This window comes from Giraffa tippelskirchi, chromosome 2 (assembly GCF_054371585.1).
Source record: "Giraffa tippelskirchi isolate mGirTip1 chromosome 2, T2T-mGirTip1v1.2.pri, whole genome shotgun sequence".
In the NCBI taxonomy this organism is placed as follows: domain Eukaryota; kingdom Metazoa; phylum Chordata; class Mammalia; order Artiodactyla; family Giraffidae; genus Giraffa; species Giraffa tippelskirchi.
Window position 1 is genome coordinate 233,995,221 of NC_137276.1, and position 21,282 is coordinate 234,016,502.

The 21,282-nt window shown below is 45.6% G+C and overlaps 1 non-coding gene across 1 annotated transcript; it reads left to right on the top strand.

Moving 5' to 3' along the window:
* Nucleotides 1–20,985: 20,985 nt before the first annotated feature.
* On the top strand, nucleotides 20,986–21,056 carry TRNAC-GCA (transfer RNA cysteine (anticodon GCA)). The gene has a single exon. It is a non-coding gene; the product is annotated as a tRNA-Cys (tRNA).
* The last annotated feature ends 226 nt before the right edge of the window (nucleotides 21,057–21,282 follow it).

Sequence of the window (21,282 nt, forward strand, 5' to 3'; positions counted from 1 at the left end):
AACATCTATTTCTGCTTTATTGACTATGCCAAAGCCTTTGACTGTGTGGATCACAATAAACTGTGGAAAATTCTGAAAGAGATGGGAATACCAGACCATCTGACCTGTCTCTTGAGAAACCTGTATGCAGGTCAGGAAGCAACAGTTAGAACTGGACATGGAACAACAGACTGGTTCCGAATAGGAAAAGGAGTACGTCAAGGCTGTACATTGTCACCCTGCTTATTTAACTTCTATGTTTCTACATCATGAGAAACACTGGGATGGAAGAAACACAAGCTGGAATCAAGATTGCCAGGAGAAATATCAATAACCTCAGATATGCAGATGATATTACCCTTATGGCAGAAAGTGAGGAAGAACTAAAGAGCCTCTTGATGAAAGTGAAAGAGGAGAGTGAAAAAGTTGGCTTAATGCTCAAAGTTCAGAAAACTAAGATCATGGCATCTGGTCCCATCACTTCATGGGAAATAGATGGGGAAACAGTGGAAACAGTGTCAGACTTTATTTTTTTGGGCTCCAAAATCGCTGCTGATGGTGACTGCAGCCATGAAATTAAAAGACGCTTACTCCTTGGAAGGAAGGTTATGGCCAACCTAGATAGCATATTTAAAAGCAGAGACATTACTTTGCCAACAAAAGTCTGTCTAGTCAAGGCTATGGTTTTTCCAGTGGTCATGTATGGATGTGAGAGTTGGACAGTGAAGAAAGCTGAGTGCTGCAGAATTGATACTTTTGAACTGTGGTATTGGAGAAGACTCTTGAGAGTCCCTTGGACTGCAAGGATGTCTAACCAGTCCATCCTAAAGGAGATCAATCCTGGGTGTTCATTGGAAGGACTGATGTTGAAGCTGAAACTCCAATACTTTGGCCACCTCATGCGAAGAATTGACTCATTGGAAAAGACCCTAATGCTGGGTAGGATTAGGGGCAGGAGGAGAAGGGGACGACAGAGGATGAGATGGTAGGATGGCATCACTGACTCAATGGACATGGGTTTGGGTAGACTCCGGGAGTTGGTGATGGACAGAGAGGCCTGGTGTGCTGCAGTTCATGGGGTCACAAAGAGTTGGACATGACTGAGCGACTGAACTGAACTGAATTATCAAAGTGAAAATGTTTTTAAAATGTTGTTTATTTGATATTTGTATTTCCTTTTAAAAGTCTCAACGGTGGTACCAAGACGATCATCAGCATCACCTGGACCTCTCAGCCCTCACTCTCAGCCCTGCTTCACTGCTTTGAGTTAAATAGAGGAATTACCCACACCTGTGAATTTTGCAGAACTAGTATCAAGGGATGACAAAGATATTTTGTCTTATGTAGGTGTGTGGTAAGGGGATTAGGAGTGGTCTGCTCCTCGTTGGAGATTTTGAAGACTAGAATAATTCCTGACATTTTGAAGTAAATTTATATTAAAACAGACTTTTTTTTGGAGTAAATAGATCCCCTACTTGGTGTAAATCCCAACTCCAATTTTACATTAGCTCCAAATTATAAAGGCATGTAATAAAACTGGCTGATAGAACATGTACTATGTGCCAGGCTTGAGCTCCAAAATCACGATCTTAGGCTCCAAAATCCCTGCAGGTGGTGACTGCAGCCGTGAAATTAAAAGATGCATGCTCCTTGGAAGAAAAGCTATGACCAAACTACACAGCATATTAAAAAGCAGAGACATTACATTGCCAACAAAGGTCCGTCTAGTCAAAACTTGGGTTTTTCCAGGAGTCGTGTATGGATGTGAGAATTGGACTGTAAAGAAAGTTGGGCGCCAAAGAATTGATGCTTTTGAAGTGTGGTGTTGGAGAAGACTCTTGAGAGTCCCTTGGACTGCAAGGAGATCAAACCAGTCCATCCCAAAGGAAAGCAGTTCTGAATATTCACTGGAAGGACTGATGCTGAAGCTGAAACTCCAATACTTTGGCCACCTGATGCAAAGAACTGACTCATTGGAAAAGACCCTGATGCTGGGAAAGATTGAAGGTGGGAGGAGAAGGAGATGACAGAGAACGAGATGGTTGGATGGCACCACCGACTCAATGGACATGAGTTAGAGCAAGCTCAGGGAGATAATGAAGGACAGGGAAGCCTGGTGTGCTGCCATCCATGGGGCCACAGTCAAGACAGGACTTAGGGACTGAACAGTAACATACACACTCATTTTCACACATACAATAAGCTTTGAAATTCACAACTCTTACACAAATGCAGTCATATTTATGTACAGTCAATGCCCACACACATATTTCCACGTGCACACCCACATTTACATGCACACACTTACATTCATGATCACATGCTCACATATCCACATTCACACACACACATTCACACTATGTGACTTACACCCACACACATATTATGCCCCCACATTTAGACACACTCATACTTTATCTCAGCTCTCTGAGGAGAACCAGAATGGGATACATTAGAATTTTTTCCCTTAATTTTCCTGTGTGGGCTGGTTAGGGATCTTATCATTATTATCATTTATTTGTATTTTTCTTCAAAAGGTCTTCAGGGCTTTTCATCACAAAATAAAAATTTTTAAATCACATTAATAGTACACATAGGCATACTGCCCATAAAATTTGCTTAAACATAACAGATTCTTGCTAAGCTTGAGAATGAGCGACTGAACTGAACTGATATGCCAGGCATTGTCCTAAGTTCTCCCAAAGTAATTCATTTAATCCTCTCCACAGCCCTACAAGGTGGATCTGCTGTTATCCTCAGTTTACAGATGAGGATGCTGAGGTCCAGAGACCTTATGTGATCAAAGAGTGCTAAGTTGCTTCAGTTGTGTCTGACTCTGTGCGACCCTATGAACTGTAACCCGCCAGGCTCCTCTGTCCACAGGATTCTCCAGGCAAGAATACTGGAGTGGGTTGCCGTGCCCTCTTCCAGGGCATCTTCCCGACCCAGAGATCGAGCCTGCACCTCTTACATCTCCTGCATTAGCAGGCAGGTTCTTTACAACCTGTGCCACCTGGTCACCTGCTAATAAGCAGCAAGACCAGAACTTGGACCTAGTCTGTTCGGCTCCAGACCCCACGCTCTTAACTATTACACTGCATTGCTTGGGCATAGGGCTTCCCAGGTGGCGCTAAATGCAGGAGATGTAAAAGATGTGGGTTCGATCCTGGGTCAGGAAGATCCCCTGGAGGAGAGCATGGCAACCCACCTCAATATTTTTGCGTGGAGAATCCCATGGACAGCGGAGCCTGGTGGGCTACAGTCCATGGGATCACAAAGAGTCGGACATGACTGAAGTGACTAAGCATGCATACTTGGGCATAAGATGTATAAATGAGTAAATATCTGTTGCAGATGCACACTCAAATATTTTTCTTAATGGGGAACATGATCAAAAAAGTTTGGAAGCCATTAGCCCAGGGAATATGAACTCAGATGCTAGTGTGACCTGGAAAACTTTTTATGATCCAGCCCCAGTCAGTCTCTCAGACCCGTCTCCTGCCCTCCTTCCTTGCAACCTGTGCTTTGAATTCTACCGTCTTGAACTTGACCCTGGCAGCTCCTTGAATTCCGAATGCCTCCTCCCCTCTCTTCCTCCTACTTGGCCTTTGGAACTTGGCTCAGGCCACTGTCTTCCCTTTCCTCTCTGCTCCTTCCCCTTCCAAGGGGCCTCTTGTATGCCCAGCATTTTCTGCATACTCCTCCAGGACATTTGCCCCACTGTTTTGTAGTCACCCATTCACTTGTTTGTCGAGCACCCAGGAGATTGTGTTCTATTATATTTATTTGTGTATGTCGGGCACTGGTGTACAGCCTGGCACGCATAGGGGTGAATGCACGACGGAGGAAAGGGAAATCCACTGCTGCCCTAGGAGCCGCTGTGTGACCTGTTATGTGTGTAACAGCCACCAGAGGGGGGCAGACGAACAGGGTCCAGTGAGCAGCACCGCCTGGAAGAATTCAGGCTGAGAACTGAAAGAACTATTCTCGGGCCAAAAGGGAAGTTCACTGGGCACACAAGCCATTCGTTTGTTTAAGAGAAGAACAAGCAAACCCTTCCTGGTAAGCACAGTGATAAAATCTGTGCTCTCTTTTAATTTTTTTGAACCTGGACAATCTTCAAATCAGAAAGCCTGGGTTCTAGTTGCAACTCTAACATCCATTTAGCTTGTTGGATCCCAGACAAGACCCTTGGGTTTTGGAGCTTTAGTTTCTTACTGTGGAAAACGGGTGGCATACTCATTTTTTCCTACCTCCCTAGGATGTTCTGAGATCCACACTCAACAAAGCACAGTTTAATAATGAACATCTTAAAAATGACAAGGCCACATGTGGGGTGTAAGCAGAATCCAGGGGCTAAAGGAAAATAAGTCCAACCACCCTTGTTCAAAATGAGTTTTTTGCTCTGTGGGTTGAAAACCAAAGTATCCATTTGAGTCAATCAGCATGGTCCTGCCTAGGAAGCATAGACATCTGGAGATTTCAAGTTGGGGGTTGTTTAGACCTTCTCATTTACTTGTCTCCCACTTGACCATCTAAGCTATATTGCCAGGGACCCCCTAGTCCACCTGCATCTAACCTCATGGATAATCCGTGTATTTCATCACACTTGTTCATATTTTAGAAAAAATTTTGCAAATGTGCATAGATATCGTTGCAATAAATAAAACAAAAATCATATAATAGCTTTCCTTAGTTTCTAGTCGCAGTGTATGTTTAAAATTAGCAAATAATTCAAAATACTCTTAGAATTGCAAAACGTGCCTATGGAACCTATGCAAATTGGACAACAGGGGCTTAGCAAACTCAGAAACAGCCAATCCAGACCCATAACCACTTAACAGTGTTGGCTCTTTGGTTACTGTGATTCCTCCCACTGGGGGGATTGGATGCCTGGGCTGAGCAGGGATGGGTAGATGTGACTGCTTCCTCTCCGCGGGTCTCTGATCTCACAGATGCCTCTCAAAATAAGTGTGTCTCTGTGTTCGTGAGTAATTTAAGGGAATTTAAAGGGGACTCTTTATATGCGCAATAGTCTCACTTTATATTTTATCTTTAGAACCCAACTCACCATGATGTGGCATGTGCAGGTCTGGGAACATTTTGGGCACAAATTTAAGCCTCAGTTGAGTCCGCTGATGGAGCCCAGGAACCCCTGAGACCCCGAGTGGGGCACCCAGAGACCGCGGCAGAACCAGGCCCTCATTCCAAGGCCAGTGCCCTTGCGGCCCACAGCGGCGCGCGCCGGCAGGCCTTTCCCTCTGGGGGACCTCGGGCACCGGGCCTCGGGTGTCCGCGAGCTCCGGAGCTGCGCGTGTGCACGGCGCACGCTGCCCACTGAGGCAGTCCAGCCCCGCGGGCCCTTTCTCTGGGCGCCCCTGCCCCCTGGAGCCGCAGGGCGGGGCGCGCCTTCCTGCTCCTCGCCTCCGTTCTGTTTCTCACGTAGCCCTGATGGTCGACGCAGGCCTTGTGCGGGAAGAGATGCTGCAGGCGGTTTCGAGCCTCACTCCAGGCAGCCAGGGGCGCGAGTGGGACCCTCCCAGGGGCTGGGCGGCCTTCAGAAGGCCTGCGGGCCCTGCTTTCCTCGCCTCCCTTCCTTCCTCAGAAACACCACGGCCGGATGCGCGGGACACCGCAGCGGCCCCTTCCTCTGGGTGTGGCCGCGCTCCCCTGACGCGTCTGGGCCTGGGGCGCGGGGGCGCGTCAGCGCCCTGCCTGGGCCCCTGGGTGCTGGGGGGCAGCCACCAGCTGCCGGCAGGCCGGGGGTGTGAGGGGGAGGCCCGAGTGGGCGGCCGCTCCACACCCACCCACGCACACCCTCTGGCTGCTGCTGGGAGCTGCCGTCTCTCCTCCCCGGGGGCAGGCGTGAAGAGGCCTCTTCAGGGAGGAGGAGAGTCAACGCTGAGGTTCTAGAACCAGAGAGGCCACAACCCACAAAGGAGATGGTGGAGATTAGGACTACCAGGCGTCTAAAGGCTTCCTGACCATCCTGAAGAAGACGTCGAAATGGGTGGAGTTCCTCTGGCTCCCGCGGCTGGGTGGCCGGAGCTTTTGCACGCAGGATTTAGTTAGATCTCATGGAGAAGTCGCCAGCCTTGAGCGCTTGCAGACAGCCAGAGCAGGCTGTGAGGGAGGGCCCTGGAAACACGCTGCAGATCTTTAAAAAAAACCACAATGACTTGTCTCTACTCTGCCATGGCCTGGAATGACAGCCCCCGAAAAAAACTAAAACCATGGCAACCGCAAAGCTCTTTATTTACACCCACTCTGGATTTGAGGCAGTTTTAGATTTAGTATAGTTCGATTTGTTATTTGGGGCTTCTCTGGTGGCTCAGATGGTAAAGCGTCTGCTTGCAATTCAGGAGACCCAGGTTCGATCCCTGGGTCCGGACGATCCCCTGGAGAAGGAAATGGCAACCCACTGCAGTACTTTTGCCTGGAAAATTCCTTGGATGTGCCTGGTAGGCTACAGTCCATGGGGTCGCAAAGAGTCGGACAGGACTGAGCGACTTCATTTTCTTTCTTTAGATTTGTTATAAATCCCCATATTCTTCAATTGTCTACCCAATATTAAATACACACTGATGGTGCTTTGCACCAAGCCTGGAGCTCCACTGCGGAAGAAGGAAACTTTTAAAAATTTTAAGTTTATGTATTTATCAGTTGTGCGGGGTCTTCGTTGCTGCTCGTGGGCTTTCTCCAGTAGCAGCGACTGGGGGCGGCTCTCCAGTTGTGGTGGTTGGGCTTCTCACTGCAGTGGTCTCTCCCGTTGCAGAGCACAGGCTCTATGGTTCTTGGGCTTCAGTAGTTGTGGCCAACAAGCTTGTTGCTCTGTGGCATGTAGGATCTTCCCAGACCAGGGATCGAACCAGCGTCTCCTGCACTGGTAGGTGGATTGTTAACCACTGGGCCACCAGGGAAACCCCAGAGGAAGGAAATTAATATCTGACAGGGAATCCCCGAGAGAGAACTTTGTATGGAAAATTGAGGTTTAAGGCCCACCTCTGAGGGACTCCCAGAACTTTTTCCATTAAGTACCCTCCCACCTCCACTAGGGGCTTCCCGAGTGGCTCAGATAGTCAAGTGTCTGCCTGCAGTGCGGGAGACCCGGGTTTGATCCCTGGGTCAGGAAGATCCCCTGGAGAAGGAAATGGCTACCCACTCCGGTACTCTTGCCTGGAAAATCCCATGGACAGAGGAGCCTGGTGGGCTACAGTCCATGGGGTTGCAAAGAGTCGGACACGACTGAGCGACTTCACTTTCACCTCCACTATTTGTTACCTCGGCACCCTTCCCCAGACTCCTTCTTCACATCCATCCTTCCTAATCTGGTTTCTAAGACTTCCAGAAGACTCTCTGGATGGGTCCTGAATCGTCTCTTGAACTTTAACTGGGAAACATAGAGGTGGGAGGGTGGGGTGAGAGAGGCAGCCTAGGGAGCAATCAGGGAACTGTGACCCTGAGACCCCTCTCACTTTCCTCTTCCTTCTCTCATCGTCCTCGGATCCTGTCCTCCATAATCAGCCATGTTTGCTGAACCAAAACAAGGACGTGAGATCTGACAAGTGTACTTACGGGGAAAACGGGATGTTAAATCCTTGAAACTAGAATTGGGAATCCTAGTCTCAGAGCGCGCGCTAAGCCTTACCCACAAAATCAGGGACATACTTGTTGGCTTCTCTAGACCTCGTCAGTGAGGCAAAGGTTTCATATACAGATGGATTCACGTGTAGAGGAGGCCATGTCACCATGGCTTAAGGACACCAAATAGCATGAGGGTTGTTTTATGATGGTCAGCAGTGCTTGGCACGCTGCCTTCGATAATATCCCCACCACCCCAAAGATATTAAGAGGGATGACAGACCCTTGAACAGCCTGGGGGCTAACCCACATAGACTGTACAGTCTTTCCCCTGTATCTGCAGTCCCTCCATATCCGCGGATTCAGCCAACCTCAGATTATAGTACTGAAATATTTACTATTGAGAAAAAACCCAGCTCCACATGCATTTTACTTAAACATTTATTGAACTGTATTTATTCTGTCTGAGATACAGTATTCTTTTTTTTTTTTTTTTCAGATCTCAGGCATTTCACAAACCACTCAAAAGCTTTTGACCTCAGATGTTCTCTCTATAGGATCCAGTGGCTAAAATGCCTTGGACATTGGAGGATTGTTTAGAGGACCAGACTCAGAGAAACATGCATACAGCTTTGGCAGATCATCTGCAAATCTTGATGTCTTGTTAAGTGTTACTTTAAAATGTATGTTTGCGGTAGTGAGAGGCAGATGGTGGGCCACTGAAGGAAGGAAGGTCTTAGAAAGTTTCCAGAAATTTCTTGACTCATCTTGGCTGTCCTTGGGTGTAAATGGAAAGTATGTAATACTGTTAATTATTCTTGTTATTGTTCAGTCACCAAGTTGTGTCTGACTCTTTGTGACCCCACAGAAAGCAGCACACCAGGGTTCCTTGACCTTCACCATCTCCTGGAATTTCCTCAAATTCATGTCCGTTGAGTCAGTGATACTATCTAACCATCTCATCCTCTGCCACCCTCTTCTCCTTTTGCCTTCAGTCTTTCTCAGGATCAGGGTCTTTTCCAACGAGTTGGCTCTTCGCATCAGGTGGCCAAAGTATTGGGGCTTCAGCTTCAGCATCAGTCTTTCCAGTGAATATTCAGGACTGATCTCCTTTCGGATGGACTGGTTGGATCTCCTTGCTGTCCAAGGGACTTTCAAGAGTCTTCTCCAGCACCACACTGTTAATTACAGGGGAGCAAAATGTCCTTGGCTTCCCAGGTGGTGCTAGTGGTAAAGAACCTGCCTGCCAAAGCAGGAGACATTAAGAGAGGTGAGTTTGATCCCTGGGTTGGGAAGATCCCCTGGAGGAGGGCATGACAATCCACTCCAGTGTTCTTGCCTGGAGAATCCCATGGACAGAGGGCCCTGGCAGGCTACAGTCCCTGGCATCACAAAGAGTTGGACACGACTGAAGCAACTTAGCAGCAAAATGTCCTTAGTTTTGCTGTTGTTTTGGGAACAGTTTCTGTTCTATTTTTGAGAGTGAAAGTGTTAGTTACTCAGTCATGTCTAGATCTTTGTGACCCATGGACTGTAGCCCACCAGCTCCTCTGTCCATGAAATTCTTCAGGCAAGAATACTGGAGTGGGTAGCCATTCCCTTCTCCAGGGTATCTTCCTTACCCTTGGATTGAACCTGTGTCTCCTGTATTGCAGACAGATTCTTTACCATCTTCCCTGGTGGCTCAGACGGTAAAGCGTCTTCCTTCCGAGACCCGAGTTCGATCCCTGGGTCGGGAATATCCCCTGGAGAAGGAAATGGCAACCCACTCCAGTACTCTTGCCTGGAAAATTCCATGGACTGAGGAGCCTGGTAGGCTACAGTCCATGGGGTCACAAAGAGTCAGACACGACTGAGCAACTTCACTTTCACTTTCACTCCCGTATTGCAGACAGATTCTTTACCATCTGAGCCACCAGGGAAACCCCTTTAGGGAACTTCAGTATTAATCAGTGCAGAGGGCGTCTGTGGCTTTTGGCCACTTTGCCATTCCTCACCACAAAGTCATCCACCACAGAGGTTTTCAGGGCCGTTGCTCTGTCGGTGTGAGGTGCTTTCAGTTTATGAGGGATGAAGAGGGATACCCACCGGAGCAAACACTGGGCACTGACTGTGTATCAGACTGTGTTCCAGGGTCCAGGGAGTCTCAGTTCAGTTCAGTTCAGTCACTCAGTCATGTCTGACTCTTTGGGACCCCATGGACTGCAGCACGCCAGGCCTCCCTGTCCATCCCCAACTCTGGAGTTTACTCAAGCTCATGTCCATTGAGTCAGTGATGCCATCCAACCATCTCATCCTCTGTCATCCCCTTCTCCTCTGGCCTTCAATCTTTGGTGGTGGATAAAACCTGCAAGGTTCCTGACCATGTGGAACTTCCACTCAAGTGAGGGTTGATAAATAATAAAAACATGTGTAAATGAACAAGGTAATTTCAGATGGTGTAAGCGCTAGGAAGTAAAGAATCTGATGATATGCTTGAGAGAGATAGGGGAGAAGGGTCTGAAGCTACTCCTGATTACATGGTCCAGAAAAACATCTTTGAAGAAGTGACTGAGGCTTGAAAGCTCCAATGAGCCAGGTGGGGAAGGTCTTGGGGCAGAATCTTCTAGTTATAGGGATCAGTTGGTGCAGAGGCCCTTGCGTGGTAAGGGCCTTGGTAAGGGCTTTGGTAAGTTCCGGGAATACAAAGAAGGCCAGTGAGGTGGAAGTGTGGAGGGTAGAGGGGCATCCTCAGGCATTCGTCCTCAGGCCAGATGCAGAGGAAGCTGTAACAGGTCCACTGTTCGAGCCAGCGGTTGCTCTGGTGTCCTCAACACCTTGTTCCCTGGAACTGAGCATCCATTTCTTTCTGTCCCATCAACCCCACCCTCATAACTCAGCTGCTTTCCCCCTCTGCTTCTCTCTCTATTCATTTCTGCATGTCTGTTTGCACTTGAGTGTGTTGGGGAATCACCATCAATGAGACATGATTCTGGTGGATGGGGTGTCAGGCGAGGTCTCTCATTACCCGCTGTCTCCCCTGGTCCAGCTTCTCTGGCCTGGACTCTGGGTCCATCCACTGTGGCCAGGTTTTCACAACCCAGAGCTTGGCAACGTACTTTGAAGGAAACTGTAGTCTATGGCCATACCACCCTGAATGTGCCCAGTCTCATCTGAAGGATGCTGTCATGACTACTTTCGTCAAAATCAGACTGTGCACTGGGCCAGATTTAAAGAGACCAATAGCCTTTTTATAGGAAGGATATTTACAACCTTGTCCCAAGAAACAGCCTAAAAGCTGGTTTGTTTTTAACAAAGGGCTCCATAACAAGGGGTTAGTACTTTAGCTCCTCACTGATCCTACCCCAGAAAAGTCTGCTCTTTAGCATCCAGATCTTAGCACTTCTGAGTCAGCTGTCCACACAGCCTCTAAGGACTGGCTCCCTCCTGTTTCTGCTCAAGACAATCCCGAGTCTCTCTCCCTTCCCACGTGCTCTTACACAACAGATCCCGCCATTTCTCTATCGAGAACTAGACTCTATTTCCTCTCCCCTCAAATCTTTGCTAGCTGTATGAGGGGCTGTAACCAAGGAACGTAGCGGAAGTACTCTGTGTAAGAGAAGAGAATCTTCCATCTTCACCTGTTGGAACATCCCTCCTTGGGCCCCAGCTGCCACATTGTGAGGAAGCCCAATTATCCGTGAGAAAAACCCCAAAAGAGAAGTATGGAGGTCTCTAACTAACAGCCCCTGCTGAGCTCCTAGTTGGCACGGAGTGCCGACTGCCAGTCTCATGCATGAAGCCACTGAGGACCTTCTAACCATCCCAACACCCCAGCCAGTACCTACGAGGCATTTGAATACCTGGTCAATCCACAGCATTGTGAGAAATAATGAACCATTTCGTTCTATGTCCTTATGTTTTATGGTGGTTTTTTGCAGAACAGCTCCTGAGCTTCTATAGCATCCAGAATCTGGGTATAAGGGGGTTGGATGAGGACAGAAGATAGGTTATATCCCATTGCATCACACGTGACCTTATGGAACTTCAGAATTGGGTACAAGTAGCCAGGACTGGGAAAGTGAAAAGCAAAATTTTCACTTTACTTGATCATTGCTTCTTTTGAAGAATCATTAGAACAGAACTCCTTTATATCCCAGTGACAAGAAGCCCAGGCCACTCTTGCTTGGGACCTTGCCTACGTGGTGTTGGCAGTTTGGGGAGAGGATGCAGGCACAGCCTGGAAGGCAGGAGAGGACTCAGTGTGATGGGCAGTGCTGAGTCTGACATTTTTATCTGAGGGCTGGAATGTGATACTGTCATTTGCTGTAGAATTAGAGAAGTTCACACGGATATTATTGTATTATTCAGATACTAATTCTTAAATGATGAAATGAGAAAACTGTTTTTTTTATTGGAGTGTAGATACTTTACAATATTGTACTAGTTTCTACTCTACAGCAAAGTGAATCAGCTATATGTATACATACAGTTCCTGAAATGAGAAATCTCATTTGCTTTTCCTTTCTCTTCACTTTCTTCTTCTTCTTCTTTTTTTTTTTTTTTTAGGAGAAGTAACAAGAATGATGTCCAACCTATTCTTGAGCTCCAGCCTAACATTTGGTTATTTGTTCTTTATCCAAAGTCAATTTTTTGGAAGAAGTTTGAACCAAATCATTCATGCATTCTCAGGTTTCCCTGCATGAAAAATCCCCACAGTTTTCCACTTAAAAAGAAATAAAAAGTCTGAGAACTATGTACTGAAAAGCTATTAAAGGTTGTAGGCTGTAAACTCCAAACTTGGCAGGATGAAATGGTCATGAAAGAAGGAAATTCAAGTCAAGTGTGAATCAAGTAGCCAAAGCTTGTAACGTGTTCAAGGCCTGCAGACCAGAGCTTGTGCGGAGCACTGGGCAGTGAAAACCTGTCACGAGTGACCTGTCACCAAACTGGCCCTGCAGACAAGAACACTTACTCTTGCCTGGTCACTGCGATGGTCTCATGACTGGTCCCCCTGACTCTGTATCTTTTTAAAGCACAAAGTTTATCAGGTCATTTTCCTGTTTACAAATGTTCAATGACTCTGCACTGCCCGCGGGATAAATCAACACTTCAGAAGTCACCTTAAAAAGGTACAGGCATGATCCGTCTTTGCTTCCCTCTCTGACCACACAGCTCAGCCACACCCCAGCTAACACTATTCTACACCCTCCCCCCCCCCCCCCCCCCCCGCCGTCATGGTGAACTCCTGGTGTTCCAAGAATGCTCACTGCTCTCCAGCATGAGTGCTTGGACATGCCATTCTCTCTGCTGGGACCACACCCCGGTTCTTATTTATCTACCAAGAGTCAGCTCAGATGTTACCTCTTCCAGGAAGGACTAGGGGTACCTCCTCTGGATTACCATTGCATTTGGTAATTTGTCACGATGTGTAATCATTATATGTTTACATGTATATACATACAATTACACTGTTCATATCCCCCATTAACTGCCTCAAGGCAGTTACCCTGCTGTATTTAATTTTTTAACCCCTAAAACCCACATAGTACTTGACTTATAATAGATACTGGATAAACTGTTGTGGACAAAAAGAAAACAAATAGCTCTAAACCTTATTTACATTTGTTTTGCACCCTGGGAATAAGCAAGAATAAGAGGAATATAGGTACATAGAGTTTTAAGAGGGAGGACCTACAGAGTCAAGATTCTGAATCCAGAGAATTGTTTATCCATGTCATAATTTTGCCTAGAATTGAACTTTCCCTAGAAAATAACATCCACAGCCATTCAACCTGGCAGTGTTCTTGTTTTCAGAAGTGTTGTCACAGTGGACTCTGTGTCACAGAGGTTTGGATTTGACTCATTTAATTAACAAAGATCATTTGAATTCCAACTGTGCCAAGCCTTGTGCATATTAAAATGTGAAGACAGCCCGAGTTGTTTTCCTCCAGGAGCTTGTAGTATCCTGAGGTATTGGTAATGGGGTTTGGATTGGATTTGATGCTATGGTTGTTGTTGTTAAGACTTCTACAAGGATGAAGTTCTTTTGCAGGAGGGCTACCCCAGTTGCAGGGAACTCAGCTGACCAATATGAGTTCAGCTCCAAAAAATGTTTTTAATTTTTTCCCAGAAGAAAAAACAGGCATAAAGCTCACCCAAGAGAAGAAGTGTGGATGACACACCCCACCATGAACACAAAATATTTTTTTAAAACAAATAACACATGAGCAAATAAATAAGAGGATACAGGATGCAGACACAGAAGCAAGAGATTCAACCTAAGTTTCTGACACACCTGAGTCATAAGGATGGGGCAGGTTTTTCTCCCTAGAGGCACAATCTGTTCCTTAAATCCTGGAGAATCATATCCAACTTCTATGTGTGGAGGTAGATGTCTTTGGAGATGTTTGGAAGGAAATGGAAGATGGTGAGAACCTGGAATGGGCCCTCTGTCTCCTAGGTCAGGCTACAAACACACCAGAATTGATGCTGGAGGGATAGCAATATGTTGATGACGTCAATCAATGGACCTATGGCTGTGGGTCACAGAGATACAGGATGGAATATCAAAGGGTGAAATCTGACCTTAAGAAGTATAGGGAGGAGAGCAGAGAACATGCCTAAAATTCTCCTCTGGCTTGTTGACCACTTAATCAACTTTCCAAATCTGAAATATCCACTCATATCTGTTTTTCTTCCGAAAGTTAATCTTCTGAGATCTAGAAAAGTATTTCAAAGAGAACTTGAGGATAGTTGCTTGCCTTTAAATAATAAAAGTGTTATTAAATAATGTATATGATTGACTTCAATTCTCCCCTTCTTCTGGAGACACACTATGCCATCTGTATTTTCCATGTATATTTATACTTCCCTGACCCAGACTTGTGCTTGGGCCCATAGAATGTGGTAGAAAGATTTGAGCCTAGTCTTAAAGAGTAGTACCTGACTCTCCTGTTTCTCTCTGTACCTGTTCTTTTATCATGAGAAGTGCTAGTCCTGTGTAGGCACTGCCTTCTAGCAACAATCAATATGCATGGATCTGACATGAGCCCCCAATCAATGAGATGCCAAGCTCATCTGGACTTTTAACTCGAAGCACAACCACTCAGGTAATAACAGCCTAGATCAGCAGACCCACAGCCAACCCTCAGAGACAAAAGCAAGAATTAATGAATGTTGTTTAGACACTATTTGAGTTCATTTGTTACACAGTGAAAACTGACTTGCAGGGAAGAGAGGAACAGCGATCATACCAGGAAAAGCACTCACGAGAAAATTCAGCCAGAGCCTCTCAAGTCTCATAGGGAGAGGGGCAAGGAGATTCAAAACAGAAGAGCAAAACAAAGCAAGATTCAGGATTAAAGAACGATAGGCTATAAAAAGAAAGAAAGAAAAGAGGAGGAATGAAAGACTGCCCAGCGTTCCTGCTATTGAACTAGGGTTTGCCTATCACTTAGTAGCTTCATGATCTTCTCTTAGTTTTCTCATTGTGACATAGGGATAATGAAAACATCTACTTCATAGGGGTGTTGAGAGGATCAAATGAGTGGAATACATACAAAGAGGTTAGAAAAGTGTCCGGCACGTGTTAAGTGGTATACGTGTGTTAGCTTAGCAGTGCCTCCATGATGGAGCTCCAGACTTAACCTCTGCCTGCTACTTCTGAGTCCACCACTAGGATGCTTGTGTAGCATGTTCACTCAGCTATCAGAACTCCATTTCCTAGAATTTCTTCCTAACTGCCTGGCGGCCAACCTACAGTGACTTTAGGATTGATCCCCACCAAATGCAGAGTTAACAGCCCTCTTCACCAGCTCCCACCGTTATTCACCATCTCATCTCTATAGCAGATCTGTGTTTTCCCATATTCCTTATCATGCTTCCCTGATCACACCTTGACGGATATCCCTCCCTCTAACACATTAACTTATGAACTGGGAGAGAAGATGTGGCATCATTGAAAATTTAGGATTTTTTACAAAAAAGTTTGCTTTCCCATAACCCTAAACATTTTGGTTCTCAATTATAACCCCTCACCCACTGTCTCCCTAGGACTTTTCTGTAGGAGACCTCGAGCAGCCGTGAATAAATACTGGCTGCTGAAATTCTCATGAAACAAATATTCAACCCCTGGCTTCAGAGCATTGATGGGTGGGGTTTGCCACTGGTCTGTCATCATATTTCACAATCAAAGCAGTAAATTATCCCTAAGAATAAAACAAAAAAGGAATTCTATCTACCTCAGTGTTGCTATTTTCCCAATTTCCCAGAACGAGTTGTACAGAAAAATACAAATCCTGTGAAGATAGGTCCAAGTGAAACACAGAATTCATAATAAGAGGATGTTGTCACTCTGGCAAAAGGCACCCCAGAGGGCTTTGGGTTAGTATCGCAGTCATGAAAACAAGTTCGACGTTCGTGTCAGATAAACAATCGTCATCACAGCTCTGGAAGCTTAGAAACTGAGTCATCCCGAGGAGCGGGGGCTGAAGGCGTGGAGGCAGGCGTTGACCTCAGCCCTCTGGCAGCTGACAGGCACATTCTTTCTTCCCCGTGATGCTGTCTTTGGGAGATGCAGCTGTAGCCGTGAGCACCAGCATCTCTGCTGAAACACCCTTCACCTCTTCCTCCCCAAGACGCCTGGGTGCTCTGCCCCCAACATTCCGCTGTCCTTGAGAGTGACCATTCTCTACTACCAATGGATTTCCTCCTCGGGGAAGAGAAAATACTTCAAAAAGCCTCTCCTTGCAAGAGGGACGCATCGTTAAGGACTTTCCACCTAAGATGCGTTGGCTGAGTCCACGGGACAGAGAAGAGAGCAGGTCCAGTCCCAAACCCAGTCAACCAGCAAAGGAAGAAAGGGCCTGAAAGGGGCATCAGAGATTGGCTAGGGGTGGACACAAGGTCAATGTCAGTGTGTGTGTGCGCGCGCAGGGGGTCCTATAAACAGGAAGTGATGGCTGGGGTGAGGTCCACAGCAAGGCCAGACATGCAGGCATGGAGGAGAGTTCAGGCAGGAGAGGGTGAGGGGCCCTTCTGCAGCCTGGGCTGGAGCTGGGGCAGGTGGAGAGGCATCACCAGGGCTCTGCGGATGGCACTGCTGTCCTTTCTCCCTTCATCTGAGTGCGCTTCATGACCAGGACCAGGAGTTTCTACAGGCATAGCCATCAGAGGCTGAGCACTCAGGAAGCAGCGTGGTATAGAGGAGGCATGTCAGCCTTTTGCTCCAAGACACGTGATCACAGTGTTCCCAGAAGCCTTACTCAGAATTGCTACCAGCCTGAAACTAACCAAACTACCTCTGGGGTAGACTGTATCGGAAGTGGAGGTTTATTTATAAGCACATTGTGGCTGATTTGAGCAGTGGAATACTGTATTAGACTCCTGGGTTACCATAGCAAATTACCATATACTGGCGGCTTCCCATCACAGAAACGTATTCTTCCCAATTCAGGAGGCTAGAAGTTCACAATCAAGAGTTTGGCCAGGCTGGTTCCTCCTAGCTCCTTGGACAGAGGCTTTGCTCTGTCTCTCCCATAGCTTCTGGGGCTTGCCTGCAACCGCCGTGGCTTGTGGCTGCGTCACTCTGTCTTATCATGACCTTCTCCTCTCGATATCTTCTTGTAAGGACACTGGTCATAGGGTTCAGACTCCACCCTAATCCAGTATGATCTCATTTTAAATGATCGCATCTACAAAGACTCTGTTCTAAAGAAGGCCACATTCTGAGGTTTTAGGTGGACATAAATTTTGGAGAGACACTGTTCAATGCAGTACAAACACTACAAAACAGTCAAACTGGTTGAACTACAGCCACATGCAAAGTGTGAACGAAAGCTTCAAACCCAATATTTGATGAAAGAAGCTAGACACAAAGGAGTATGTACTGTAATATAACACTGTGAATTTCAAGGTTTACTGTAGTGTTCAGGGACGATGATGGTACCAAACAAAAAGCAAGTCCATGATTCCCATAAAAATCAGAACAGTGGTGACCTTGAGGAGGAGACAGGAAAGGGGGCATGAGAGGGGTTTCTGGCATGCTGGAATGTTCTATTTCTTTTCATTTTTGGTGAGAACAGTTTATAATTTATTTAAAAAGACATAATTGCCTCCTGAGAAATCTGTATGCAGGTCAAGAAGCAACAGTTAGAATCCGACATGGAATAGCGGACTGGTTCCAAGTTGGGAAAGGAGTATGCCAAGGCTGTATATTGTCACCCTGCTTATTTAACTTCTATGCAGAGTACATCATGAGAAATGCCAGGCTGGATGAAGCACAAGCTGGAATCAAGATTGCGGGAGAAATACCAATAACCTCAGATACACAGATGGCACCACCCTTATGGCAGAAAGCAAAGAGGAACTGAAGAGCCTCTTGATGAAGGTGAAAGAGGAGAGTGAAAAAGTTGGCTTAAAGCTCAACATTCAGAAAACTAAGATCATGGCATCCAGTCCCATTACTTCATGAAGCAAATAGAGGGAGAAACAATAGAAACAGTGAAAGACTATTATCTTGGGCTCCAAAATCACTGAAGATGGTGACTGCAGCCATGAAATTAAAAGATGCTTGCTCCTTGGAAGAAAAGCTATGACCAACCTAAACAGCATATTAAAAAGCAGAGACATTACTTTGCTGACCAAGGTCTATATCAAAGCTATGGTTTTTCCAGTGGTCATGTACAGATGTGAGAGCTGGACCATAAAGAAAGCTGAGTGCTGAAGAATTGATGCTTTTGAACTGTGGTGTTGGAGAAGACTCTTGAGAGTCCCTTGGACTGCAAGGAGAGCCAACTAGTCCATCCTAAAGGAAATCAGTCCTGAATATTCTTTGGAAGGACTGATGCTAAACCTGAAGCTCCAATACTTTGGCCACTTGATGTGAAAAACTGACTTATTAGAAAAGACTCTGATGCTGGGCAAGATTGAGGGCAGGAGGAGAAGAGGATGCCAGAGGATGAGATGGTTGGATGGCATCGCCGACTGGAAGGGCATGAGTTGGTGCAGGCTCTGGAAATTGGTGATGGACAGGGAAGCCTGGCGTGCTGCAGTCCACGGGGTTGCAAAGAGTCGGACACAACTGAGCAACTCAACTGAACTGAACACAGTTGAATTATAAATGTGTAAATTATTCCTGTTAAGATATATAAAAAGCTGATAACAATGGTTGTCTTGAGGGTGAATAGGGGAATGGTGGTATCTGGGTGGCCCACAGGACCAACATGGGAGACTTATTTTTCATTGTATACTCCAAACTGTGTAAAATATGAAGATGTAACCTATGAAAAAATTAAAATAAACTACTATTTGGTTTGTCTCCTCTGAAGAAATAGGTAATATTGAGCCTTGTTTTAAAAATATAACAAAAAATATAGCAGTAGCAACAAAAACGAACTTTGGCCTTTATCTCACATATTATACAAAACAAATTCAAAACTGATCATAGTTTTAAATATAAAATGTAAAACTAAAACAGGAGAAAATTTCCCTGATTTGGGGTCAGGCAGAATGCCAAATACACGAAACACAAAAGTAATTGATAAAGTGAACTTAATCAAAATGTAGAACTTCTATTCTGCAAAAGAAAATAAAGACAAGTCACAGAATAAGAGAAAATATTTACAAATCACATATCTGAAAAACAACTTTTATCCAGGATATACAAAAGACTCTCAAGATTCATTAAGAAAACAAACAACCCAATTAAAAAATGGGCAAAAAATCTGAATAGATCCTTCACCAAAGCAGAGATCAGTTCAGTTCAGCCGCTTAGTCGTGTCTGACTCTTTGTGACCCCATGGACTGCACCATGCCAAGCCTCCCTGTCCATCACCAACTCCTGGAGCTTGCTCAAACTCATGTCCATTGAGTCGATGATGCCATCCAACCATCTCATCCTCTGTCGTTCCCTTCTCCTCCTGCCCTCAATCTTTCCCAGCATCAGTCTTTTCCAATGAGTCAGTTCTTTGCATCAGGTGGTCAAAGTATTGGAGTTTCAGCTTCAGCATCAGTCCTTCCAATGAATATTCAGGACTGATTTCCTTTACAGATACAGATGGCAAATAAACACATGAAAAGATGCTCAGTATCATTATTCATTTGAGAAATGAAAAATCAAACCATAATGAGATACCAGTAAATTTGATGCTATTCAGTCACAAAGTTGTGTCTGACTCTTTGCAACCCCATAGACCCCTTGAATCTGTTTGTCACCTCCACTGCATAATCAAAAGAGATTTTATTTAGGTCACCCTGAATGGCCTAGTGGTTTTCCCTACTTTCTTCAATTTAAGCCTGAATTTTGCAATAAGGAACTCATGATCCGAGCCATAGTCAGCTCCAGGTCTTATTTTTCTGACTGTATAGAGTATCTCCATTTTTGACTGCAAAGAACATAATCAATCTGACTTCAGTATGGATCATCTGTTGATGTCCAAATGTAGAATTGTCTCTTGTGTTGTTGGAAAAGATGGTCTGATATGACCAGCGTGTTCTCCTGACAAAACTCTATTAGTCTTTACCCTGCTTCATTTTGTACTCCAAGGCCAAACTTTCCTGTTACTCCAGGTATTTCTTGACTTCCTACTTTTGCACTCCAATCCCCTGTGATGAAAAGGATATTTTTTTGGTGTAAGTCTGGAAGGTGTTGTAGGTCTTCATAGAACCAGTCAACTTCAGCATCAGTGGTTGGGGAATAGACTTGGATTACTGTGATGTTCAATGGTTTACTTTGGAAAAGATCTGAGATCATTGTGCTGTTTTTGAGATTGCACTCAAGTACTGGATTTCAGACTCTTTTTTTTTTTTAACTATGAGGGCTACTCCATTTCTTCTAAGGGATTCTTGCCCACGGTAGTAGATATAATGGCCATCTGAACTACATTTGTCCATTCCAGTCCATTTTAGTTCACTGATTCCTAAAATGTGGATGTTCATTCTTGCCATCCCCTGCTTGACTACATCCAGTTTACCTCAATTCACAGACCTAACATTACGGTTCCTATGCAATATTGTTCTTTACAGCATCAGACTTTACTTTTACCACCAGAAACACCTACAACTGAGTGTCGTCTCCTCTTTGTCTCAGCTGCTTCATTCTTTCTGGAGCTATTAGTAGTTGCGCTCCATTCTTCCCCAGGAGCATGTTGGATACATTCTGATCTGGGAGGCTCATCTCCCAGTGTCATATCCTTTTGCCTTTTTGTACTTTCCATAGGGTTCTCTAGGCAAGAATACTAGAGGGGGTTCCATTTCCTCCTCCAGGCTAGCACATTTTGTTAGAACTCTTCACTATGACCTGTCCACCTCGGGTGACCCTGAACAACATGGCTCATAGCTTCATTGAGTTATGCAAGCCCCTTCATCATGACAAGGTTGTGCTCTATGAAGGGGCATACAGAATAGACATTTGCAAATAGTATAGGCCAACCCATTGGGAGAGATTCCCTGGTGTCTGAGTGGTAAAGAATCTGCCTGCAATGCAGGAGACACGGGTTCGATCCCCGGGTTGGGAAGATCTCCTGGAGAAGGAAATGGCAACCCACTCCAGTATTCTTGCCTGGGAAGCCCCATGGACAGAGGAGCCTGGCGGGCTACAGTCCATGGGGCTGCAGTAGCGTCAGACATGACTTAGTGACTAAACAACAATAGCAACAATAACCCACTGACAACTAAGTTATTCCAGTCTCCCCAATCATTTCATTTGTGTTACAACAATTGTAAAGTTAATCCACTTTAAGC